This window comes from Triturus cristatus, chromosome 2_2 (assembly GCF_964204655.1).
Source record: "Triturus cristatus chromosome 2_2, aTriCri1.1, whole genome shotgun sequence".
NCBI classification, from domain to species: Eukaryota; Metazoa; Chordata; class Amphibia; order Caudata; family Salamandridae; genus Triturus; species Triturus cristatus.
The window spans coordinates 528,258,250-528,285,889 of record NC_140582.1 but is presented as its reverse complement, the minus strand read 5'-3'; the positions used below and the strand labels follow the sequence as shown (position 1 = coordinate 528,285,889).

At 44.7% G+C, this 27,640-nt stretch overlaps 1 protein-coding gene across 3 annotated transcripts in view; it reads right to left on the bottom strand.

The window, feature by feature from the left end:
* The window catches only part of FHIP1A (FHF complex subunit HOOK interacting protein 1A), a 389,114-nt gene that overhangs the window by 37,243 nt on the left and 324,231 nt on the right, over nt 1-27,640 (bottom strand). The window lies entirely within an intron of this gene.

The window sequence follows — 27,640 nt, the reverse complement described above, 5'->3', positions numbered from 1 at the left end:
TATATGAGGGAGTAATAAAGAAAGAGATCCGAAAGAGACAGGTGAGGAAAAGAAAGCACAAAGAGAGATCAAGAGAAAAAGCGAGAGCGGTAACACAGGCAAAGGTGACTGGCGGTATTGAAAAAAAAAAAAAATGAAAGACATCAAAAGATAAGAGATAGGCAAACGAGAGGCACCAGGGAAGTAGAAGGCGTGTTTCATAGGAAGACTTAAGCTGCTAGCCAAAAACATGCATAAACATTTCTAATCCTTATTTCCCCCTCCCAGGAATCACCAGGACCCCTGATAACAGGTAATTCTGGAAGGGGAAAAAATAGAGGGTTTATTTTGGAGCACTCGTAATCGAGGCCTAAGTGCTAAGGAGGCTTTGCTCAGGGCGAGAAGCAACAATCGCATGAAAGAAGTCGAGCACTATCTGTGAGACCAGCAACTGAGGAGCGCTAGCAGCCAGGGTGGGACAGGCAGAAACAAAACAAGCATTTGCAATGCAATAGGTCTCTCATTCACGCAAGTTTGAGCTATTGGCATTGTAAATGACAATGCCTTATATTTATGTTTTGGGTTTTAAAACATAAATAAAAGGCATTGTCATTTACAATACTAATAGCTTAATCTAGCAAATGCGGGACCTATTGCAGTGCAATAAAGGGCCTTCTCGACCGCTTGTTAGATTGTAAATATCAGAGGAAAAGACCGGCCTGCGACGTCTTCAAAGTAGTGATAAATAGTGCAGTGAAGAAGATGTGTGAGTGTTGTAAATTACACAGACACAAAGTGTGAAGTGAGAGTTGAGAGATTTGATCAGAGCTATAAACACTAACAAAGCGCTCCAACAGCTTTCGCTCTGTGATTACACTGTCGCGGCTCAGGAGGAAGAGCAAGAGGAAGGGCTATTTTCTGCCCTCTCCTTGATTTGAGTGTACAGTGTGGCATTGCGTAATGTCATTGCTATCCTTGGCCTAATAAAAAAGACTCCATCTGTAGTAGGGCCCTGGCTTCACCGCCAGATGCAGGGTGGGCTGTGCTTTATGGCAGGCATTGAGGGAGGGAGGGATGGTCTCAGCTGAAACTCCGGCCTCACACAGGCCTATTACTAGTGAGCGAGAGGCGCTGAGGTGGTGGTATTGGTGGTAGCGGTATTGGTGGTGGTATTGGTGGTGGAATTGATGGTGGTGGTAGTGGTAATGGTGGTGGTGGTATTAGTGGTAGTGGTGGTGCTATTGGTGGTGGTATTGGTACTGATGGTGATGGTGTTGGTGGTATTGGTGGTGGTATTGGTGGCGTTGGTATTGGTGGTATCGGTGGTGGTATTGGTGGTAGTGGTATTGGTGGTGGTGGTGTTGGTGGTGGTATTGGTGGTGGTGGTGGCATTATTGGTATTGGTGGTGGTGGTATTGGTATTGATGGTGGTGGTATTGGTGGTGGGGTATTGGTGGTGGGGTATTGGTGGAGGTGGTATTGGTGGTGGTGGTATTGGTGATGGTGGTATTGTGGTATTGGTGGTGGTATTGGTACTGATGGTGGTGGTATTGGTACTGATGGTGGAGATGGTGGTGGCGGGGATATTGGTGGTATTGGTGGTGTTATTGCTAGTGTTGGTAGTGGTATTGGTGGTGGTGATATTGGTGATGGTATTGGTGGTGATATTGGTGGTGGTGGTGGTATTGGTGGTGGTATTAGTACTGGTGGTGGTATTGGTACTGATGGTGGTGGTATTGGTGGTGGTGGTATTGGTGGTATTGATGGTGGTATTGGTGTTGGTATTGGTGGTGGTGGTGATAGTGTTGGTGGTATTGGAGTGGTGGTATTGGGGTGGTGATATTGGAGGTGGTGGTATTGGAGAAACAATAAAGTAAATAGTGCTTACAAACTAAATAACGTGTCCCGTGTAACAACGCAAGTAAAGGGGCCAGTCGCCATGGGAGGGTACAAATGAATACAAGGCTGTACTAAGGAGGGACTGAAAAGTCTATTGACGAATCTGAAGACAGCATGTACGAAAGACAATGACACATGCCAATGAAAAATATGGGAGGAGAGTGGTCGCAGCTTCCCTTCCATACTCTACTACAGCTCGACTTAAAAAAACGTTAATGCTGGGATGTGGGTTCATGTGCCCATGTCTGTCTATTTGTGCATGCAACAGTTATTTTCTACCTGTGCTTTTTATGGTGGAAACTCAGTATGTCAAGCACACTAATACAACTGTTCCATCCTACATAATCTGGCACAGTACAATGGATAATAATAATCTCACAAAAAGGCCACAATGGAGAATTATCAACCAAACGCGGTACTACTCCTAATTAAGAATTTCACAAAAAATACCGCAATGAAAAAATGTTAGAAAAATGTTAGGGAAAGAAAACCTGAAAAAATATATATCCAAAACTACCAGATTGTACCTGTGAACAGTATAGAGTTTAAAGACGAGAACCCTCACTCACCGGGATGGTGACATGCTTCATCACTGGGTCCCCTCTTGTACACAGTGTCCGCAAGGTACTCTGTGTAAGCTACAACTCTCCCGCTGGAGCAGAGCACGAGGTGTTTTCTATACTCCAATGTGAGTGTGTGAATAAGGGGCAGAGTGCAAAAATAATAACTAATGTGAATTTAAAATCATCTCAATGTGGAGAAAAATTATTTATTGGCTCTCCCTAATGGATGGATTAAAATAAGTAGTGTGACGATAAGAATACAAAATTTCTTATCTGACTAGGTCAGGTCAACATGTTTCTGCCTGTTGAAACAAATTCATGGCATTCATCAGGACCATTGTCTTGTCGCTCTGCCTAAAATATGTAACAAAAAACCATACTCAAAATCTGTAGGTCTCCTAAATGACCAACGTCATTGGGTCTTCTTTCTGTAATACATGAATATAACAGTCTTCAATATCTCACAATGTCTTTCCCAACATCTATCACCAAGTGTATATACTTTTTGTGCCAAAAAACACCCAAGTGGCACACAAGTGAATATGAAATGCCATAAAGCAGTGAATTACCTGCCAATACCCTTCAATGGTCTTTGCGAACGGGTGTCTAAAATATGTAAAAATAGGCAAGTACACACAAATTAACACATCATATAGAGTTACAAGAGACACTCATCATGTTCACAGGGATATGCTAAAACCACCTTTTAAAGCATTCCTCGTTTAAAATCACAATGTTTCAATGCCCATATTAGTATTGTGACAAGTGGAATTGATAGATGGTTCAACAAACACACTCATCGGTCATGGCACACCAGTAACTGTTTAATGCTATCCAAGCCCGCATAAATACTGCCTCTCAAAGCAGTTCAAAACACACACATCTCCTAGCAAAAAAGGCGCTTGAAACGAGTGTTTCCTACCACAGCGCGCTCTTTTTTCTTTTTCATGGCCACTCGCTGTTGGATATGCGAGTATAATCTCAAACAACAATTAAACAGGCGGATCACAAAGAAAAACAAGAACGGAGGAACCAGGCTTACCCACTCACTCCGTACGTATCTCCCGAATGGAGCAGACGCTAATCAGTCGGGCATTCCCTTAAATTCCCATTGACTTCGCTCTGCACACGAACGTGACCCGGAAGTGAAAGAAAACTTCCGGTTCGCGGTAAACTAAAGAAAAAGTTCCGAGTTGGATTCGTAAATAAAAGGCACACCACCAAAAGTTCCAGGTCTTTGCTGTAAGGTAGGAGAATGACTTGCATCCGGCAGTGGCTCTGCGGATGCGGGGGACGGCTGCCAGGGCTTGTCCGGTCGATCGTAGGTTGCGAGTGGGTACGTAGAAGGAGACGTGGTGGTTGATGAGCTTGGGGGCCTTGGTTGTGAAGGGCTTTGTGTGCGTGGGTGAGGAGTCTGAATGTGATTCTTTTGCTTACTGGGAGCCAGTGAAGATTTTTCAGATGGCCGGAGATGTGGTGGTGGCGCGGGACGTCCAGGATGAGGCGTGCGGCTGCGTTCTGGATACGTTGGAGTTTCTTCTGTATTTTGATTGTGGTGCCTGCGTAGAGGGTGTTGCCGTAGTCCAGGCGGCTGGTGATGAGGGCGTGGGTGACGGTTTTCCTGGTGTTGGTGGGGATCCAGCGGAAGATCTTGTTGAGCATGCGTAGGGTGTTGAAGCAGGACGAGGTGACTGCGTTGACTTGTCTGGTCATGGAGAGGGAGGAGTCCAGGATGAAGCCGAGGTTGCGGGCGTGGTCGGTGGGTTGGGGAGTGCTGCCTAGGGCGGGGGGCCACCAGGAGTCGTCCCATGAGGTTGGAGTCGGGCCTAGGATGAGGACCTCCGTCTTGTCGGTGTTAAGTTTAAGCCGGCTGTCCGTCATCCAGTCAGCGACTTCCTTCATTCCTTCGTGCAGTCTGGTTCTAGCGGAGGATGGGTTGTTGGTGAGAGAGAGGATGAGTTGTGTGTCGTCTGCGTAGGAGATGAGGCTGAGTCCGTGTTTGCGTGCGATGTTTGCCAGGGGGGTCATGTAGATATTGAAGAGGGTGGGGCTGAGGGAGGATCCTTGTGGGACGCCGCAGATGACCTCGGTAGCCGCTGATCTGAAGGGGGGGAGGCGGACTCTCTGAGTTCTTCCGGAGAGGAACGAGATGATCCAGTCCAAGGCCTTGCCTTGGATGCCGGCGTTGCTGAGGCGCTGTATCAGAGTGCGGTGGCATACCGTGTCGAAGGCTGCGGAGATGTCTAGGAGTATGAGGGCCGCGGTCTCTCCCTTGTCGGTCAGGGATCTGATGTCATCCGTGGCTGCGATGAGGGCGGTCTCGGTGCTGTGGTTGGCCCTGAAGCCGAACTGCGAGGGGTCGAGTGATTCGTTGGCTTCGAGGAAGGTGGTGAGTTGTGTGTTGACGGTTTTCTCAATTACCTTTGCTGGGAACGGGAGGAGAGAGATGGGTCGGAAGTTCTTGAGGTCTGTGGGGTCTGCTGTCGGCTTCTTGAGGAGGGCGTTGAGTTCGGCGTGTTTCCAGCTCTCGGGGAAGGTGGCGGTGGTGAGGGAGGTGTTGATGATGTCTCGGAGTTGGGGTGCTATGATGTTGTCGGCTTTGTTGAAGATGTAGTGGGGGCATGGGTCAGTGGGGGATCCTGAGTGGATGGAGTTCATTGTGCGGGTGGGTTTCTCGGTGGTGACCGGGGTCCAGGCGTGGAGGGTGGCGCTATGGGGTGTGGGTTCCGGAGGGGGGTACGTGGTTGTTGTGGTGAAGCTGTTGTAGATGTCGGTGATTTTGTGGTGGAAGAAGGTAGCGAGGGAGTTGCAGAGGTCTTGTGAGGGGGTGATGGCTTTGTTTTCGGCGTCGGGGTTGGAGACAAGATACACAAAGTATAAACTGTATAGAGGGATCACGGGTCTCTTAAAACTAGTTTCAAAGCATGCGTGTGATTATACGTATTGGGCATCATAACATAGTAGTATATAAACTTAAAAATCTGAAAAAATTAATAACTAAAGAAAGGGGGCACTCATTATCTCTCAAGTGTAATTCTTCACGATTAAGACGGAATGAACCTGGTCCAAAACGCTAAAGTATGGAACTTCTTCATAATGTGTAGAAATGGTGTGGAGATGATATCTTTAAAACACACAATCACAAAAGACATGGGTTTTTGCATATATGATCTGCACATCCACGAATACAGTAAAACACACAAATGTACATATATATTTCGAATCGCATATAGAGGTGCTGTCACGGTGTCAACAATACCCACCCATCAGGGTATAAACAACCATGGGACGAATCCCAAGGCAACGTACAAAGTCAAAATACACCTGAGCACACCCAAGTAGAGTCACTATAATCCAAAGGTTTTAGTCAGAACCTCAGCAACATGAATAGTAGTTTAGAGTGTCCTTTGTTTTCCCTTTTTTTTGTAATTGGATATAAAGAAGTTTCCCAATCAGGTCCTGTTGCAGATTATTTTATTCATCAAACAACAGCGCAGAGCAGCAGCAGCCAAAACACACCATCAGTCTAAACTACAAAGAAACCCCAAACAATGGTCAGAAATAAGGTACAGCAATGTGAAGAAACAGTAGCATAGTGGGATTGTAAATGTATCACTGAATCAACCTCACAATGTATTTCACAGGGTATCTTCATTCAACCCAGTAACATGACTTTTCAAACGAAACACCCATCTCTGTTCCCTGCGGAATAGTACTCTCTCTAGAGGGCCCATGTTTATATTGTATTTAAGTTTGTCAATAATCACCCAGGTAAAGTCATCTTCTTTGTGTGACTTATCAAAAAAATGCTTTGTCATACACGTGTTGGTTTTTTTACAACGGAAGGCACTGCGATGTTCAATCATTCTCTGTTTAACCTTCCTTGTGGTCATACCTATCTATACAAGTAAACACGGGCATCTGATCATATATATAACACCACTTGTGTTACAATTAGTGTGTGTATGCAAAATCCAAGGTGTTTCAAGGCCTAACTCAAGCTGTGTCACTTTTTGTGTAAGAGGACAGACTGAGCATGACCCACACGGAAAATGTCCAACCACTGGTGTTGCTCCCCATATAGTTGGTTGTCTCATTTCATGTACATTAGTTCTAGGTCTAGTATGTACCAACATGTCCCGTAAGTTACCACTCCGCTTAAACGTGAAAAGAGGTCTTACTAGAGACAGATTTCCTGTGTTCAAAATGTGCCAAGCTTTATTGACAGCTTTTTTCACATTATCAGACTGATCACTAAAGGTGGTCACACAAACCATTTTGTTATTTTCTGGTTTCACATAGGATTCCAACAGAGCCTCACAATGGTTATTGCGTGCTCTTTTGTTAGCCCCAAAAACCAATTTCTTAGGATAGTTGCGAGATATTAGCTCTTGACATAAATTTTTTGCATGTATTTTGTATCTTGATATTTCGTTACAATTTCTGCGTAATCTAAGAAATTGACCCACCGGAAGATTATTTAGGAGTGCTCGTGGATGGAAGCTATTGAAACTTAACAAAGAGTTACGTGCCATCGGTCTTTGGTATTGTTCTGTCTGGATTTTGCCATAACCAGGATAGAGTTGTAAATCTAAAAAGGAGAGGGTAGTGTTACTTGATTCCCCTGTAAATTTTAGATTACGGTCAAGAGTTTAACCAACGGGAGAACGAATCTAGAGACATCTGTTCACCTTCCCATATGACCAGAATATCATCTATATATCGCTTCCAGAGTAATACAACTGTTCCATCCGACATAATCTGGCACAGTACAATGGATGTAGTCTCTGTAGCATGGTATGATGGTCATGAGTTCTGTGACACGTATAATTTGTTACACATATAATCTATATTTTTTGTGAGGCAATATGATGTATATACATTATACTAAAATGATTGGTGCTTACTCTTTTATAGAGCAGTTGTCATATTCCTTAGCAGTTTGATTGCTTGTTTGTCTTTTTTTGGTATTAAGATGTACTTATAATTTTTTTTCAAAGTTAAGCTTAATGAAGCAGTTTAATTTTGATGGGGGCATAAGGAAAGGCAGAACCTGTTTCTGGGAAGAAGTATGTCACCCTTGAATTGACATGTGCTCCATGCCTATGCACATTTTCTTTTGAAGAAGTATGCTATTTTTACACCACCTCCATATCGAGATTTTGGACACAACCAGATCTCCCAGACGGCCATACATAAAAGGATGTATAAGTCCATTCATTCGAGGCTTTACCAGTTACAACACTCAATTGCAAGTACACTTGCTTTCTCTAAAAGGGTGGGTGACAGCAGTGTTGGTGTCTACAGGCATTCCACCTTTTCTTTTCAGATATTTACTACTGCACTTATTTTTTACAGATATTCACGGCTATCATGCTAAGAAGACTAGGTAAGGTAGCCTGCTGAAGTGCCACCTCCAAGGAGCAGCAAGGAGCCCCTTATTGCATCTGAAAGCTACAAACACAGTACTTTTTGCTGGAGTGGGATGCTAGAGGAAAACTCATGTTGCCCGTAAATATTGCACCCTCCTTGCTGATATTGTTCTGCTTGAAGAGACTGAAACAATATCTGGTCAGGGCAGCAGTGCGCTTTACAAGACACATACATTTACATTTACATTTACTGTGTGAGAACAGGTCAGGAATCCATTGTGTAAATTAGAGATACATGTGGTAGTATGGATGTATCTTATAAGTGCGTATTGCCACCCACTGTAGTGTGTGGCTACTGCATCCTCGTGCTGGTACTCCGGCATGAGGATGTCTCGCTCTTTCAATGTGTTCTTTTGAAAAGGGTTCCATGATCGGACGCCGCTCGGTGTGTTCCAGTGTTCTGACAATGTTAATCAGTTGTCGGCAATCCTGGTGCGCAACGGGAGCGTCTGGTTATGGGTGCCGAAGACTTAACAATAAACTTCAAGCTTATTGCCACATCTAAGCCTCCAGTCTCCTTACTACATTTGGCAATGAGCGGATGAAGCTACGCGTCCAGCACCCACCAGCCAAAGCTCCTCCTCCTCCTCGGCATTTCCTCGATGAGCATCGCAATTTTTCTTCACTGCACTTCCTACTCGAGCTGAATACACAGGCGGTTCCTGCTTTATTCACCACGTCTCCCCGACGATTTCGGAGAAATTACGGAAGCTGCTAGATGACGTCAGGTACTTCGGGATTGGTCTCCATAGCAACGGGAGCAAATCACCAATCGTCATTGACGCCCTCTGACGCAGCTTACTGACGCTGCAAGCATCTTCATGCAGATGGCCATTTCAGCTTTTTTTGTTGCCTGGCATCTCATCGCTCCCATTATCCGCGCCACAACTTTGTCAAAGACGCGTCTGGAGCAAGTTAAAGGTAGGATCTAGCCTGCACGCTTTTGCGGTGACAGGCACACCATCTTCGCTTTATTTTAAAACTTTCAACACTTGTAGAATCACTCAGCCTGTACGATTTAACAGTGACAGGCAGACCATTTGTTTTAACTTAAAAATTTGCAGGTTGTCTCATTCTGAGCCTTCTTATTCGGTGATAGGCTCACCACTATTAACTATTTTGTGCTGATTTGAAACCTGAGGAAATTGTTGACATTCTCATCTTTTTAACCATCCATTTACTGATTATTTCCATTTTGCTTATTTGTTCATGTGTACTTTATGAAAAAAAAATTGTTTTAACTTTATCTTTATTACGGTGATTCCTCATTATTCATAGTTTATTAGCTCATTCAATCTTCATCCATGGATACCTCTCAACAATTTGCGCAACCTCCTCCCTTTTTGCAACAACCTGGCAAACCCAGTATTCCATGGTGTCAATGGGTAAAAGCTTTTGAGAATCACATCGTTGCCATTGATGCTGTCAAGTTTTCTCCGGAACGTAAAGTTGCAATCTTGTACGGTTGTCTAGGTCTTGCGGCACAACATGTCTTCGAGAATTTACCCAAATTTCCCACACCTAGTGGAGAAGCAGGTGATGCAGAGCATTGGAATTCTTATAAGGAAGCATTATCTCGTCTAGCAAGACATTATGATGAAGAGTCAAATATAATGCTTGAAAGACTCAACTTCTTTTGGAGAAAACAACGTGAAGATGAAACAGTTGAAGAATATATTGCGCAATTGTGAGTTTTAGCTTCGACTTGTGAATTTGAGGCGGATCCAGACATTTATATTCGTGATCAATTTGTCTTTGTTTGCTATTCTAGGAAAATACAAGATCGCCTACTCAGCTGCAGGAAACCTACACTTCAAGAAACAATAGATATTGCCAAGAGTATTGAGAGGTACATCATCACATCCAAAGTTCTTCAAAATGATCAATCTCTCAACTCCTGTAAAACTCCAGCGCAAGACACTACTGTGGTTACTAACAAACCATTCAGACAATTTGTGAAAAAAGATAACACTTTTTGTTACAGATGTGGATCTAAATCACACCTGGGAAACTACCCCATGTGTCCTGCTCTTGGGAAAAGATGTGTACTATGTAAGACAATAGGGCATTTTCAAGGATCATGTATATCTTCTAAAAGACATACCAGAATCAACAGTATTAAATATTCTGAAACTGTTGATGATTGTACACATCATTTTCAAGATATGATTGTATCAATTGAATGTAACTCTGTTTTTACTCCTCATTTTGTCAAAGGACCTATAGGCACTGCACTGCATTTTTTGAGAATATAGAGATTCCCATCATGGCAGATTCTGAATCACCAATAACTATATTATCAGATGTCATGTTTCATGAGAAATGGCAAGGATCCATATCCTTATTCCAAACTGACGTCAACCCAAAAGCTTTTGGTGAGTTTAAGATAGACATGCTAGGCTACTTCAATTCAAGATTAGAATGTTTAGAAAGGTCCATATTTGCAAAGGTATATGTTGCAGTCAGAGAACGCAACATCATTGGTTGGCAAGACCTTGCCAAAATGGGTTTACGTCTTGTTCCGGGCTCTGAAAACCCAATCACTCTTGGTGATCCTCCTCAAGGCTAAAGTCCTGCTGGGTCTAGAAATGATCCACACCCTAGAACTGATTGTTTATGTCTCACTGATCACACCTCTGACCTTAAAAAAGTTCTGGATACATTCCTCAGACTCTTTTCGAATAAATTGGGGACTGTCAAAGGTTTTCAACACCAAATTAGACTTAAGCCACAAGCTCAACCCTTTGTCCACAAGGTTCGTCCTTTGCCTCTTAGTGCGAAAGATGAACTCAAGTCTGTTCTTAAATCTTTGTGTGATGATGGTGTTATTGCTCCTTCTGACTCCTCAGAGTGGGTTTCTCCCATCGTCATTGTTCGAAAGAAATCTGGAGAGGTCAGATTATGTGCGGACTTGCGCACATTAAATAAAAACATCTTGATTGACTGTAACCCACTCCCTAAAATTCATGAACTTCTTGCCAACCTGGGGGAGCAAACATTTTTTCAATCATTGACCTGCGTTCAGCCTACCACCAGATACCTCTAACTGCAGATTCACAAGAGTACACCACGTTCATCATACCTTTTGGGGTTTACAAGTACCTCAGACTCACCTTTGGCCTGGCCTCTGCGGTCAGTGTTTTCCAAAAGATTATGGATAATCTTTTTCAAAACATGTCGGGGTCCAGGCCTACCAAGATGACATTTAGATTTTTTCTGATAGCTGGGAATCACACTTGTCCAATTTGTCTTCAGTGTTGACTAGGTTAGATGAGGCAGGCATGACAATTAGGGCCGAAAAATGTAAATTTGCTACGCAGCAATTGGATTATTTGGGTCATACCTTGTCTCCAGAAGGAATCAAACCCAAAGTATCCCTCATTAAAGCCATCAGCCACGCTACTCCCCACAAAGACAAAGACTCACTTCGATCGTTCTTAGGCCTAGCAGAATACTACGCCCGTTTTGTCAAAGGATATGCTCAAACGGTTGAGCTATTGTGTGCCCTTTTGCGGAAAGGCTCCAAGTTTGATTGGTCAGAAGAGATTTCTTCTTAATTTGATCAAGTCAAAAAGCTCCTTGTTGAAGCACCTGCCTTGCATCCCTTTCTTGATTCTTCAAAGTGTTTCATAATGGTGGATGCCAGTCTCACAGGATTGGGGGCTGTTCTTGGCCAATGGGTCTCAGGAAAAGAGCACACCATAGCTTTTTCATCAAGAATGCTTAAACCATCTGAAACCCATTATAGCACTTTTGAACGCGAATCTCTCGCATGTGTTTGGGCTATCGATAAATTTAAAAATTACATTTGGGGGCGTGAATTTGATCTGTTTATGGATCTCAAACTCCTCACACAGTTACTCAATGGTAATGGGCTTGGTAAAGCTTATGCCAGGCTTGTTAGACTGCTTTCCAAGTTACAGGAATTTCACTTCTCTATAAACATATTTCTGGCGGGAGAAACTTTAGGGCTGATTGCCTTTCACGCATGGCTTTTCATGATCCTTCAGAAATTGAGGATTTGGAAGACATAGAATGTGTGGTCACTGCTCTAGATGCTGTTAAATTGTGTCCTAACATTACTGAACATTCCTGGTTGGAAGCACACAACAAGGATGAAAATCAAAAACTTGTAATTGATTATATTGTTAAGGGATGGCCAGAAAATAGGAAACTTTCCAATGAGTTGATAGCCTTCACCATGGTTGCATCTGAATTATCCTTGGTCAATGGCATGGTGATGAGACAGGATTCATTTGTTCCCCCGGCCAGTCTCAGAAATGACATCATTAAATTTGCACACCGAGGTCATCTTGGAATTTCAAAGACTTCATAACTCATTAAGTCACACTATTGGTGGCCATCTCTTGAATCTCAGGTTAAGTTTTACATAGATTCATGCCCTGAATGTCTTTTATCTGACAACAAATGGAAAGTTATGAACACTCCCTTACATCCTGTTCCTTTTCCCAATAAACCTTGGGAAAAAGTTGGTTTAGACTTTTCTGGACCTTATGATCTCCTCCCACATGACCTAACATTTCTCATCTTGTTAATTGATTATCACTCTAAATGGGTTTACCATATGTTTTGTGATTCAGCCGATTCCATCAATGCCATTAAGATCTTTAAAAAAATATTGTCGGTAGAAGGTTCACCTTCTGTTATTGTTAAAGACAATGGCACACATTTCATTTCTGAGAAATTTAGTTCATTCCTAGCTGAGCGTGATGGCAAACATTATAAGGTCGCTCTATATTCACCAACCTCGAATGGTTTGGTGGGAAGGGCAAACAGGTTATTTAAGGATGCCATTCAAACAGCCATTTCTTTCATCAAGATGTACATGATTTCCTTGAAGCCAAGCTGTGGTCTTATAATATTTCCCCTCATTGTACCACAGGTGTTTCCCCTTTTTCCCTTTTAAGAAGTAGGACTGTTCACACCAGTTTGTGTCCTAATTGTTTACTTAACAAAAACAACAAGAGCATTGATGGCAATCAAGAATTGGCATCCAAAGTTTTAGAAAAACAAAATCTCATGAAGTCCGTGCATGACTCTGCAAAAAAATTTGACACACTTGAATTGAAGGTTGGTGATTGGGTTCTCATCAAAAATACCAAAAGAGTAACAAAAGGTTTATCTAAATTCTCCCCACTGGTACAAGTCACTGGTGTCAGCAGAGGTTCAGCTTTACTTGGTATTAAAGGATGGTGGAACAAAAGATCTCTTGTACATCCTTCTGTTTCACAGGCTCGTTCCTTACTTAATTTAACTAAAAAGGAATTTGAGCATTGTGACTGGTCCTATTGGTTACATGATCTAGCATCTGATGTTGAAAGTTCTTCCCCATTCCAGACTCCCGTTGCACATTCTAGCCCAGTATGTGTCTCTGCCTCTGCCTCTGACACCGCTGTGATCTCTTCTGACTCCTGTTCTTTACCACTGGAATTGGGAGTTCGTTGTAGAAAATTACCTTCCAAATTGAATGATTATGTTTTGTCATGATTTTTATATTTCTTTATTATTTTGCCTGCTCAATCTTCTTTAATAATTTTTGTTTCACCTCTTATCAATGTTCTTTGTTATGTTTTTGCCTCTTCACTTTGTTCCTTGTGGAGAGGGAGAAGTTGTAGTGTGTGGTTACTGCATCCTCGTGCTGGTACTCCGGCACGAGGATGTCTCGCTCTTTCAATGTATTCTTTTGAAAAGGGTTCCATGATCGGACGCCGCTCGGTGTGTTCCAGTGTTCTGACAACGTTAATCAGTTGTCAGGAATCCTGGTACGTAACGGAAGCCTCTAGTTGTGGGTGCCGAAGACTTAACAATAAACTTCAAGCTTATTGCCACAACTAAGCCTCCAGTCTCCTTACTACACCCACCAAAGACACAGGCGTATTGTTCATACACTTTGACTCTAAGGTGCATCTCAGATCTTCCGTGAGGCTGGTTTGCAACTTATGCAAACCATTAACTCTGGACCACCAGACAACTCCTGCCCAGTTCGTATTTCCTTCTGGTAGTACCAATTATTTGTGCTCGTCTATGCCAGCTAATGAATTCATCCTAAAGGCCCAGTAAGCTGCTTGAAGAATGGGAACATCCACTAATAAAAAAAACAGCACTGGACCCTGCAATTCCAGGCAACTATCACCCTAGATTCCTTCTACCATTCCATCCTAAGGTGCCTAACAAGCAACTTTCTCAGACTATCTCTAACAATTTTTTACACAGCGCCAGGCAATTTAGCTTATGTCCATCTCACAACATGGAGAATGCCCAAATTGCTATCCAAAATAAGTTGAGAATGATCTTGTGCCAAGGAAGGGTGGCAGCTCTCATTCTCCTCGACTTCTGCACCATCTTGGACACAGCCACTGTGTTCTGATAAACAGGGTGGAGAGTGTCAGGGTTTGCAAAGTGGTTTTGCTCCTTTCTGAAAGGTAATAGCCAAGCAGTAATCATGCACTCATTTAGGCCTACCACCAAAAGAGTCTCTTGTGGAGTACCACAGGGATCTTCTTTGAGCCCTACACTTTTCAAACTTTATGTGGCTTCATTGGCAAAGCTGATACTATGTGGATAAGACTCAAATCGGACTGGGTGGTCAAAGTAACGCTGCTCAGGAAACATTTTTGCAATCAATAAAGGCAGTTGTGAATTGGATGAATACAAATTGTTTACAAGTTAACTCAAAGAAAACTGAGGTACTGATTCTTACCTAGTCTCCCTCCTGTTGGACTGCTGACTTTTAGGCAGACTTGTTAGGTCAGTGTCTGACATCAGTTCAATTGATAAGAAATCTGTATATAACAATCTTTCTTTTTCTGCTCACATTGATATTTTATCTGCAACCTGCTTTCATCACTTAAACATTGTAAGGAAAATTCTGTTGGCCGTTCTCAATTCGATAGACTTTCCTATTGTCCGCACACTAATAGGAGCTCGTTTGGATTATTCCAGTTCTCATTTTCTAGACTTTCCAGCCACTTCTCCTAACAAACCTCAACTGATTGCGAAATGTGCTGCCCACCTACTTCTTGGATTACTGTGACATGCATATATCTCCAGGCACTTGAGATCACAGCACTGGCTTCCAGTGCACATGCATATTTTTAAAAGTCTATGTATTTGCCTTATAGTTCTTCTTGGGTCTGGAGTGGCTTTTATCAAGTATCTGCTTTGTTGGTGTCATCCTTCCAGAACCCTTTGCTGTTCATCCATCCATTTGCTGCAAATCCCTAAAACCAGAAAAGTCTGGAAAAATCACGTGACACATCGTTTGGTTTTCAGATGACCACTCTTTGCAGCTCCCTTCCATTAAATGCATGGCGACCGACTAATCTATCTCGATTCAGTAAACTCCTCAAAACATGAGAATTTACGGCTTTCATGCACCCATGTTGTTGAGTATCTCTTTATCAGAACTAGGGCACCCTTGGGTAATCAAGTACTCTACAACCACTTGTCACCTTGACGTCCTTGGGCTAAGTTAGCGCTTTATAAATTCAATATTCATTCATTCATTCACTTAAAATTTCAAAAAATAATCCTGTCTATGCTAGTTGATGTAGCCACATCCGCCATTATTCATTCATTAGGCAAATACAGGAGCATTAAGAAAGGTGCGCTACACACACAGCCATCAAAGAGGGTCAAACTGTTTAAGAAGAGGGATGGATAAGGGTGAGTGATTCTGTGCATTAAGGCTCAGTGTGAGTCTCTAACTTCTGTTGCACATGACAACTAGTCGTGTAGTCCAAATCCAGAGATTTAGGGTCTATGTAATCTGGGTTTTAGCTCAGCTCCATAAGGACTCATGAAGGCAGGAACTGGGGGACAATATGAGAGTGAGATGTGGTGGGTGCCCCTTTGAAGTAACTTGCAGGAGGCTCTGTAAGGTTTTGTTACACTGTTCCTAATCAGAGGCAATCACTTATAATCAAGTAAGGGCACTTATTTTTTGGAAGCCTCAATAAATGTGTAAATAAGCAATGAATAATTAAGCTCATCTAACACATATTCACGGTCACTGTTGATCCACTAGTGGAATTCGGATTACTGTGGAATCCCCATATTCAATCAGTCAGTCAATCAGGGGGCTTGTAAAGCGCGCTACACACCCATAAGGGTCTCAAGGTGTGGGGTGGGGGGGTGCAGCTTCGGATCAGTTGAAGAGCCAGGTCTTGAAGTTCTTCCTGAACGTGTGCAGTGTCTGGGAGCATCTGATGTTCACAGGGAGCTCGTTCCAGGTCTTGGCTGTGATGTAGGAGAAAGCTCTCCCACCTGCTTTGTTTCTTCGGATACGGGGGACCTCTGCCAGGGCGAGGTCGGAGGAGCAGAGGTTCCTCCTGGGTGCGTGGAATGAAACTCTCTCGTTGAGGTATTTGGGTCCGGTGTTGTTGAGGGATTTGTAGGCGCGAGCGAGGAGTTTGAAGGTGACCCTCTTCTCGACGGGGAGCCAGTGTAGGTCTCGTAGATGTTGGGTCATGTGTCCGTGATGTGGTGTCCCGAGTACGAGTCTGGCTGCGGTGTTTTGGATGGATTGGAGTTTGTGTAGAAGAGATCTGTTGATTCCGGCGTATAGGGCGTTGCCGTAGTCCAGTCTGCTGGATGTGAGTGCGTGGGCGATGGTCCTTCTGCAGTTGGGGAGATCCATTTGAAGGTCTTGCGGAGGATGCGCAGGCAATTGATACTGGTGGAGGCGACAGCGTTGATCTGGCAGTTCATGGAGATGGAGGAGTCCAGGATGATGCCGAGGTTTTGTGCGTGGTCTGTAGGGGTGGGTGGGTTCCCGAGGGCGGAGGGCCACCAGGTGCTGTCCCAGGCGGAGGAGTACAAAAGGGGGTGGTGATGGACGGAGCATCAGAACCAATCAAACACTCACACCCAGTCAACAGATCTGGGTTTGATCCATCACCGTTCTTTAGCCCACTCTGCCACCCCAGTTCAGACATGGCCATATGCAAATCAGTCTGACCCTGTGCCTCATGGGAACAGTCCAGCCCGAACTGCCAAGCCATGTCTTCCCTGGACTGGAAACAAGCTTCCTAGGACCGGTTTCTGGCATTTCAGCCGTCTTCAGCCAGGCTTGCTTGAATCCAGTGGCAAAGTGAGCAAGGGACTCACGTCTGAGCATACCCTGCCAACTTATGGCGAACAAAGCAGTACAAAAGGGGGTGGTGATGGACGGAGCATCAGAACCAATCAAACACTCACACCCAGTCAACAGATCTGGGTTTGATCCATCACCGTTCTTTAGCCCACTCTGCCACCCCAGTTCAGACATGGCCATATGCAAATCAGTCTGACCCTGTGCCTCATGGGAACAGTCCAGCCCGAACTGCCAAGCCATGTCTTCCCTGGACTGGAAACAAGCTTCCTAGGACCGGTTTCTGGCATTTCAGCCGTCTTCAGCCAGGCTTGCTTGAATCCAGTGGCAAAGTGAGCAAGGGACTCACGTCTGAGCATACCCTGCCAACTTATGGCGAACAAAGCAGTACAAAAGGGGGTGGTGATGGACGGAGCATCAGAACCAATCAAACACTCACACCCAGTCAACAGATCTGGGTTTGATCCATCACCGTTCTTTAGCCCACTCTGCCACCCCAGTTCAGACATGGCCATATGCAAATCAGTCTGACCCTGTGCCTCATGGGAACAGTCCAGCCCGAACTGCCAAGCCATGTCTTCCCTGGACTGGAAACAAGCTTCCTAGGACCGGTTACTGGCATTTCAGCCGTCTTCAGCCAGGCTTGCTTGAATCCAGTGGCAAAGTGAGCAAGGGACTCACGTCTGAGCATACCCTGCCAACTTATGGCGAACAAAGCAGTACAAAAGGGGGTGGTGATGGACGGAGCATCAGAACCAATCAAACACTCACACCCAGTCAACAGATCTGGGTTTGATCCATCACCGTTCTTTAGCCCACTCTGCCACCCCAGTTCAGACATGGCCATATGTATGCAAATCAGTCTGACCCTGTGCCTCATGGGAACAGTCCAGCCCGAACTGCCAAGCCATGTCTTCCCTGGACTGGAAACAAGCTTCCTAGGACCGGTTTCTGGCATTTCAGCCGTCTTCAGCCAGGCTTGCTTGAATCCAGTGGCAAAGTGAGCAAGGGACTCACGTCTGAGCATACCCTGCCAACTTATGGCGAACAAAGCAGTACAAAAGGGGGTGGTGATGGACGGAGCATCAGAACCAATCAAACACTCACACCCAGTCAACAGATCTGGGTTTGATCCATCACCGTTCTTTAGCCCACTCTGCCACCCCAGTTCAGACATGGCCATATGCAAATCAGTCTGACCCTGTGCCTCATGGGAACAGTCCAGCCCGAACTGCCAAGCCATGTCTTCCCTGGACTGGAAACAAGCTTCCTAGGACCGGTTTCTGGCATTTCAGCCGTCTTCAGCCAGGCTTGCTTGAATCCAGTGGCAAAGTGAGCAAGGGACTCACGTCTGAGCATACCCTGCCAACTTATGGCGAACAAAGCAGTACAAAAGGGGGTGGTGATGGACGGAGCATCAGAACCAATCAAACACTCACACCCAGTCAACAGATCTGGGTTTGATCCATCACCGTTCTTTAGCCCACTCTGCCACCCCAGTTCAGACATGGCCATATGCAAATCAGTCTGACCCTGTGCCTCATGGGAACAGCCCAGCCCGAACTGCCAAGCCATGTCTTCCCTGGACTGGAAACAAGCTTCCTAGGACCGGTTAATGGCATTTCAGCCGTCTTCAGCCAGGCTTGCTTGAATCCAGTGGCAAAGTGAGCAAGGGACTCACGTCTGAGCATACCCTGCCAACTTATGGCGAACAAAGCAGTACAAAAGGGGGTGGTGATGGACGGAGCATCAGAACCAATCAAACACTCACACCCAGTCAACAGATCTGGGTTTGATCCATCACCGTTCTTTAGCCCACTCTGCCACCCCAGTTCAGACATGGCCATATGCAAATCAGTCTGACCCTGTGCCTCATGGGAACAGTCCAGCCCGAACTGCCAAGCCATGTCTTCCCTGGACTGGAAACAAGCTTCCTAGGACCGGTTTCTGGCATTTCAGCCGTCTTCAGCCAGGCTTGCTTGAATCCAGTGGCAAAGTGAGCAAGGGACTCACGTCTGAGCATACCCTGCCAACTTATGGCGAACAAAGCAGTACAAAAGGGGGTGGTGATGGACGGAGCATCAGAACCAATCAAACACTCACACCCAGTCAACAGATCTGGGTTTGATCCATCACCGTTCTTTAGCCCACTCTGCCACCCCAGTTCAGACATGGCCATATGCAAATCAGTCTGACCCTGTGCCTCATGGGAACAGTCCAGCCCGAACTGCCAAGCCATGTCTTCCCTGGACTGGAAACAAGCTTCCTAGGACCGGTTTCTGGCATTTCAGCCGTCTTCAGCCAGGCTTGCTTGAATCCAGTGGCAAAGTGAGCAAGGGACTCACGTCTGAGCATACCCTGCCAACTTATGGCGAACAAAGCAGTACAAAAGGGGGTGGTGATGGACGGAGCATCAGAACCAATCAAACACTCACACCCAGTCAACAGATCTGGGTTTGATCCATCACCGTTCTTTAGCCCACTCTGCCACCCCAGTTCAGACATGGCCATATGCAAATCAGTCTGACCCTGTGCCTCATGGGAACAGTCCAGCCCGAACTGCCAAGCCATGTCTTCCCTGGACTGGAAACAAGCTTCCTAGGACCGGTTTCTGGCATTTCAGCCGTCTTCAGCCAGGCTTGCTTGAATCCAGTGGCAAAGTGAGCAAGGGACTCACGTCTGAGCATACCCTGCCAACTTATGGCGAACAAAGCAGTACAAAAGGGGGTGGTGATGGACGGAGCATCAGAACCAATCAAACACTCACACCCAGTCAACAGATCTGGGTTTGATCCATCACCGTTCTTTAGCCCACTCTGCCACCCCAGTTCAGACATGGCCATATGCAAATCAGTCTGACCCTGTGCCTCATGGGAACAGTCCAGCCCGAACTGCCAAGCCATGTCTTCCCTGGACTGGAAACAAGCTTCCTAGGACCGGAGGTGCAGGGTCCAGGGATGAGGACCTCGGTCTTCTCTGAGTTTAGCTTCAGGCAGCTGTCTTTCATCCAGGTTGCGACGTTCTTCATTCCTTCATGGAAGCAGAGTCTGGTGTCTTCGGGATTCTTCGTGAGTGAGAGGATGAGCTGGGTGTCGTCGGCGTATGATACTATGCTGAGCCCATGCTGTCTGACGATGGCGGTGAGGGGGGCCATGTAGATGTTGAAGAGCGTGGGGCTGAGCGATGATCCTAAGGGTACTCCGCAGTTGATATTGGTGGGTTTGGAGAGGAAGGGAGGGAGTCTGATCCTCTGGGTTCTGCCGGAAAGAAAGGGAGGTCTCGCTGCGTGGTTGCTGTGGAATCCAGACTGGGAGGTGTTTAGGATGGAGTTCTCTTCGATGAAGGGCGTTTACGAGTCTCTCGGTGACTTTGGCTGCGAAGGGGAGGAGAGAGATGGGCCAGTAGTTTTTCAGGTCCGTGGAGTCGGCCGACGGCTTCTTGAGGAGGGGTTTAACCTCCGCCCGCTTCCAGTCGTCTGTGAAAATGCCTGATCTGAAGGAGGCGTTGATGGTCCGTCCTAGTCTGAGTGCGATGGTGGCGGCGGCCCTGTGGAATATGTGAGGTGGGCAGGGATCCGTTGGGGCTCCTGAGCGGGTTTTCTTCATGGTCCCGGTGATGTGTTCGATGGTGGCGGGATTCCAGGTCATGATGGTTGGCTTATCGGATATTCAGATGGGGACATTCCTAATGCGGTCTTGACTGTGCACTTTTTTCACTGCAGTAACTCTGAGACCGTACATTTTAAACACAACTGATGGGATAATTTACTTTATGCCAGGTCACCTTTAAATATTATACTTGATATAAATATCTTTAAATATCAAATCAGCAGCACCGTTCATCTGGATGTAGGGTGGTTGTATATTTCACCAGTAAGTTCCTCGTCAATATAAGGCAGTATTACTTTTTTAATATCACCACTGACCCGGTATTTATTTGCCTTCGGGTGGGTGTTGCGTATGTATGGTTAGAAGAAATACCCCGCAGTTTGATGCTCATTAACAGAAGTTTATTCCTTCATGAAGAAAAGTCGTTAGTCACCCCAGGCTGCTCACAGGCAACAGTCCAACTGACCGAACCACCCCAACATTCTAAGAACCTTGCACTCTGACAGGTTCCACACAGGCACGCAAGGCCAAGAGCCTTGAAGGATAAGCCTTTACATATTCAAATTCAGGTACTAAATAAACTAACATTGTAGTATGACCACAATACTAAGATATTACAGTATGCCATTCGAGAAATGTACTGTGAGAAGGGCCCAAGTATTTTGTAAATACCAGGTCGCCACATGGTTTAGTAACGCCAATCTTGATGATACTGATAGAGCGCTTTCAGCACTCTATATTGTATGGGTGCACTATACTCAGGGTTAAGACGCACTCATGTGTATTCTTATCATTTGCAGTGTTTTATGAATATTAAAATGTATTTAGTCGAATCATTTAAACATTAAACCGTACTGAAAATCATTGTAGTATGATCATGTATGTATCGTCATTCCTGCATGTATAAAATAACAGGATGATATTATATTCACATCATGTAACTGTGTTTAGTTTAAGTTGCCCGAGTTCTTAGGCATAAAATCACAGATTGTTGTTAGTTTCACATCTTCTTGGTCTCCCGAGAAATAAATAATTAAATGCACGTTGTGTTCGATAACAGAGTGTTCTCATCCTCCTGCAGGTCCCGGAATGCAAACTTGTTATTTTCAGATTAAAGAAGATACCCGGAGTGTCTTTGAGGATGGCTGGAAGGCGAGAAGAAGGGATGCCTTCCGTGTCTGGCCTGCCTGGGAACCAAGGCCATTTCAAACAAAGAAACCTTAATTAAAAATCTCCTGAAAAGTTACCACACAGAAAAAGTTGCAATGGAAATTTTATAGTGATGATGCAATAGCAATCGAACCCCATTTTTTGTATGATGCGCAGGGACAGAGAGACGAGACTTCTGCTAGCTTTCGGAGGAGAAGGAGCATCTTAGAGCAAGCTTCAAATCCTTAAGCTTATCAACCCATTTGACGTGAGTACTTCTTAGGAAGTCAACACGTGCTGACACCTTTGAGAAATGATGGAAGGGAATTAGGTAGGACCTCCATTTAGAGCAGTGTAGGGAAAGATATTTTATTTCTTCCTAATGAAAAGGGACCTAGACTTTGTATCTATTCTTTGTTGCATTCTGATTTTGAAGTTTATCATTTTATGCCTTTTGTGCTGAATAACCTATATTCGTAGACTCGGCTCTGTATTGATATTCCTGTATCTATATACTTTGATTCATCGCTGAGTCTACATCCAATTGTTTTTGGCCTTATAATAAATTGACGAAACTGAAGTTCAGAGTCTGTGGTCCTTTAAGGCATGTTTATATTGAAAGTATAATCCTTAATTGTTTTACTCCCCTCAACAACTTTTAGTAGGTAAATAAAAGACCATCGCGCCAAATCTAGTGAGGAAGATTAGGGGTGCAATTTGGCGTAATCAGTACACAAAGGCTACAGGACCGCCACAACAGTATTGCACAGACCTTAGCACCCTAGAGGGAAATATCATTAGAATTGTTTTTATTTAAACAGATAGGGGAATCTCTTATTTTGATTGTTGCTGTAAGGTTGGTTTCATTCAGGCGCAGGCTGCTGTGCCTAGGGCGGGTGCCATCCCAGAGAGATGCCTTTTTAATGTTAAAGTAGTGGGTGTGGGCAAACCTAGAAGTCTACAAAACGTGTTCCGGGAAATGTCCAGTTTAAATAAACGAACCTGGCCAGGCGAGCTTTTGAAATTCACCGTTCTTGCACATATTTTACCAATTGGCCAAAATCAGCCTTAAGTCCGACTTTTGCCAAGGAACTTGGTATTATATTGTAGGTTAATTAGACCCTGTCTCTATTGCCCGTTATGTCGTTCTTCATTCACCCTCTGTTTTCAGGGAGCCATACCTTTCAGCCACTGGCGCCCCCTCGCGGGGCAGCACCGGCAGCATGTGCTGCACTTGTTCAACCCAGAGTGCATCAACATCTAGGCCCAGGAAGTGCTAAGGAAGAGGGCGACAGGGCGTTATTTTTCCTTTCTTTGTGTTTCCAGACACGTTTAACTGTTGCTGTTCGCATGGTTTGGGTGAACAATATCTTTTGCCAGTTTGCCAAGGAGCGACAATTTTAACTCATTGCCAGTGAGATGCTCTGATTAGCATCTGAAATACTATTTCTGCCCTCTCACCCACTGGGCTGTTTATCTCCTGTCTGCTCACAAGTAAAAAAGTCAGGAACTACATTTTAATTTGCATTTCACAACTTTGAGCCTTGGCACTGCTTTGGCACTACTACACAGGACACCCTCAACTACTTTTGTGTGTTTTCTTTCCAGCCAACAGCATGGTGCAGAGTGGGTATTCTGGTTTTGCTTTTAACAGTTTAATTATGGGCTCAAAAACCCAACATGCAAAGTGCTGGTGGCTAAAATGTCTGCATTGGGTGGAGCTACAAGACATGGAGCCACTTTTAAGCAACGTTTTCGAATTTTGAAAAGTCACCTACTCCATTTCAAAAACTGCTTGTTTCATGTCTAAAATCAAAAGTGAACTCTGCGTACATATTTTATGTTCCCTCTTTCATGCACACACCATGCGTTAAAGGAAGCAATCTCAATGTGGATACATTTTTCTTATGTGCAGTGATTTTATCCCAAGCGACGCAAAACACTAAAGCTAAAACATGGACAGCAGCGCAGCCTTCCCCAAGAATAAGTAAAGTTGGCAGTTGCGGAAGGAACATTAAATAGTTCTCTCAAATAGGTAGGACAAGCACAACTCAAGTAGCTAACACACTAAAGAGGGAGTGAGAGGAGGTAAAGGACTGTTGTACTCTCTTCGTAAACCGACTTAAACATACAAGTACAAACCTCAAAGCTCCTATGGAATTGCCATACATTCATTTACTCAAGTAGGAAGATGACCCCTCACCTGCCTTCGTCAGAGTGTTCCAGGAGGCATCTGAGAATACTATCCTTCACTGGTTGTACAGTCTCTTAGTTTTGGGTTTCCTAGTTTGGGTGAGAGTATGTCACTTATGTCCATATTTATGTTCTCCCTTTGCTAAACTCATGCCTATATTAGAGTTGTGTGCGGGTGAGGTAAACATGTTTCTACTGGTGTCTCCCTACTACACAATTAAAAACAGGACGGCCCAGCAACTGACTCAAATTTTCTTTTCCATCAGCCTATTTTAATGCTGGACAATCCCCTTATGGGGTCATGTGTCTTCCCCAGGAATATAGACTGCTCACATCAAATATTGTGAAACAGTTCCTGCTTCATAGGGCTTCTTCACCAGTCTCAGACGGGGTGAGGGGTGGAGAGATGGCAAATTTACTCAGGCCCCACTCCTTGAAGAGGCCTCACAATGTGGTTTGGCAGGGCTATCAGCATGTTTCACATGGCAATTCACTGTAACCTTACCCTGTACTATGAAACTGGACATGCTCATGCTGCCAAGCCACACTCACAGCTCACTGATGTGTCAGGTGAGAGTGCAAAGGCCTCGAGATCATGAACCATGTGGGGTAATAGAGCAGTTGTAGTAAGGTGGTGGCGGCTGGATCCCATAATTCTTTGCTGCTTGCCTGTGCTGCATCCTGTCTGGAAAAGCAGTGCAGTGGAGCGGAGGTAAATAGCTTCCAGCTCAGCTTGGGACTCCTGCCCTACTGCAAGTCTCACTCACTGCCATTGTATTTATAGCTGAAGTATGAAAATTTACATTAAAAAAGTGTATTTTGGACTGTTTCACTTCACTTAGTTGCCTTTATTAGAATTAGTGAACCACACCCTTCTGCTGTGACACTTGTATTACTGTCCCAAGTCACTTGTCTTGCTTCTCCTATGTAAACCTTTATTTTTATAGATGGAGCAACATTGTGCTCTATGAAACCACCCACAAAAGAGACTGTTGTACAGTGTGCAACCTGAACTGAATTATTTCAAGGTGCTCCCAAATATGATGATCAAGGAGAAAGAGGCAGAGGGAACAAAAGTAACTGTCCAGGGTGACACAGTCTGGTCAAGTTGGGAAGCTGTGTTTCAAACCAGAGTCTCTCAGTCAGGCAGGTGCGCAACACCCATTGGGCTCACCGGGCTTCAGCCCCCCCCCCCCGTTGTGTGTGTCTGCCCGGGCTGAGACAGCCTTGCGGGCTGGCGTCCGTCTAATTGCAGCCGCACCCGAGTACTTCACAGGTCTTTAAAATACCATTTACTCGTTAATGAGGCTTTTGTTGTGTTTTCACCCCTCCTTACAGCCACTCTGCCTATGGCTGGAAGACTTAGCCCCCCCCCCGAAATCTTTTTCAGCCCCCCCAAAATTTGGCTCTAGTTGCCCGCCTGGGGTCAGGTCCAGCAAAAGCTTTGGATTGAGCTAGGCATGTTATGCAAGTACATTCAAAATATCATTTGTTTTATATAAGATGGGCAACTGCAATGGAAACACCCCTTCTCATGAAACAGATACACCTTGGGCAGAAATAGTGCAAGCTTCCCCCCTTCAGAGAACAATTATAGCTAGAGTACCATCAGCATAAGCTTGTTCCATCACAGGGCAGGTACTAATTGGGCAGTAGCAGTGCAACCTTTACTTTCTCACAAAACAGGGACCATAAGGACACTGCTTATTTTTTACAAATTTTTTGGGACCGGCACTTATTTTTCTTCATTAGACATTGACCGAGAGCATGAGAGAGAAAAACACATAATGGGAAAGAAGAAGAAAGGAGACAAAACACGTCAGAAAGGGAGAATACAAGTACTGGCAAGAGTGAGATAAAGGGGCAGAGAATGTCTGAAAGGGGATTAAAGGTGCCTTAAATTCAAGGCCAGCAGCCTTCGCATTTGGCACGCCCACATTTAACAGCACTGGCCACGTGCTTCTGAGTAGAGTTTGGGCGCCGTCATTCATTCTTTTACAGATTTAGTCTGAGCATGGCAACACTAAATGAAGCTTCCTTCTCTCACAGAAGGCAAATAGTGCAATCTTCCATTTCCATCTGAAAAAATCCAACAGGTCACCCTAGTAGAAGCCTCTAGCACGCGCAGAAAATGCACAGTTTCAGGGAACATGATGCAGTTACACCTCACCCCTGATGGGAATGATGATGATGGTGGTCTGATCATTCTTGAATGTTGGCCTGCTAAGCTGTGCGTCTGCTGGACCATACCACGTGCTGTGGGAGGAAGTCCTAGTCCCTCTCGCTAGCAGCCCCGCATTATGACACTGGGTTTATATTACATTCTGCAGACAGAGCGACTATAATTCTGTATTGAACCTCGGACCTCTTTGAAAAGGTTTTGAATGTGCGCGCACTAGGCGCTGTGGAATCCCAGCCTCTGTGCCGCATCTGTTCAAAATGTGGAGGGCCGCCATTGTTGTCAGTAGATCCACAAAATCATTACATTGGTAGGTAAGTACACATCAGCATGCAAGAAGACACGTTGTCTTCAGATGGTACCGTTTTTTCACAAGTGCACTTAAAGAATTGTGTGGTTTGGTGGGTTGAGGAACCTATAAGAGCGTGAGAAGATCAAATTTTATAGAGACAAAATGTTACACCTGGAAGGGTAGGCCACATAAAGGGTAGGGAGAGAAAAACAGCTATATTTTTGTAAAACACCCTTCACCAAGGTTGTTGGACAAAACCAATCAAAATATAGCTGAGAGAGCTATAAAGGATTCCAGGTGAGCAATATATATATTTTTTGGGTTTAAGGAGCTGAACATTCTGTTACCTGACAAGTGAAAACAAAAGACTGGCTCTCTGAATTCCGCTAGCATCCTGTGCCTTCCCAGTATCTATCTTTTGGGTAATATATTCTCCACAAGAGGTAAAACCAGACTTGCCTGTCATGCTTAGTTTAAATATTGTTGGGCCGCTATGCTTCTTATACTGCTTTAGTGATATCCTCACTCACAGGAGCCGACTCATCAGCCGTAAACCACAGTATACAGAAACATGGCGGACTGCTTTACTGGGACTGGTGTGAAGTTCACTGTTGCGTCAGCCATAACCACAGTTATCTGTATTTTTGCTTGTGATTGCCTTCTTGTTAGCTAGTTAAATATCTCTTTGAATCAAGTGCTCACTGCTCGGATAGGTTTGTGGACAAGAGAGTAGCCAGAAAATTCAAACCCCCTCCATTGTGATCCATTCCTTGAGTGCCATTGTGTGAACAAAGCGTGTTAGCTGTATCAACCTTGGATGACATCCCTTATTGCCACCTTCTGTCCACCTATCTCCCCATTCTTTAAGCCTTTCATGCATTCATCCATCTTTTTTTAGCACCATCCTTTCACCATTCAATCCATCTCTCCTTTGCCATTCAGTCTATCCACCCTTTCATCATTAATCTTCCATCTATCCTTCTACTCTTCCACCCACACTTCCAGCCATTCGTCCAGCCTTTTCCCATCCATACAGCCATTTATTTTCATCCATCCATAATTTCACCCTCTTTTTATCAATTCATCCATTCACCAGACTTCTATTCATCCAGCCTTTCATCATTCCAGCCATTCTTTCTTTCACCCACACAAATGTTGTTTAACCCTTCCATCCCTAAGTCCTTTCTCCTTTCAATCAATCCTTTTATCCTTCTGACCCTTCCTTCTTTGTCAG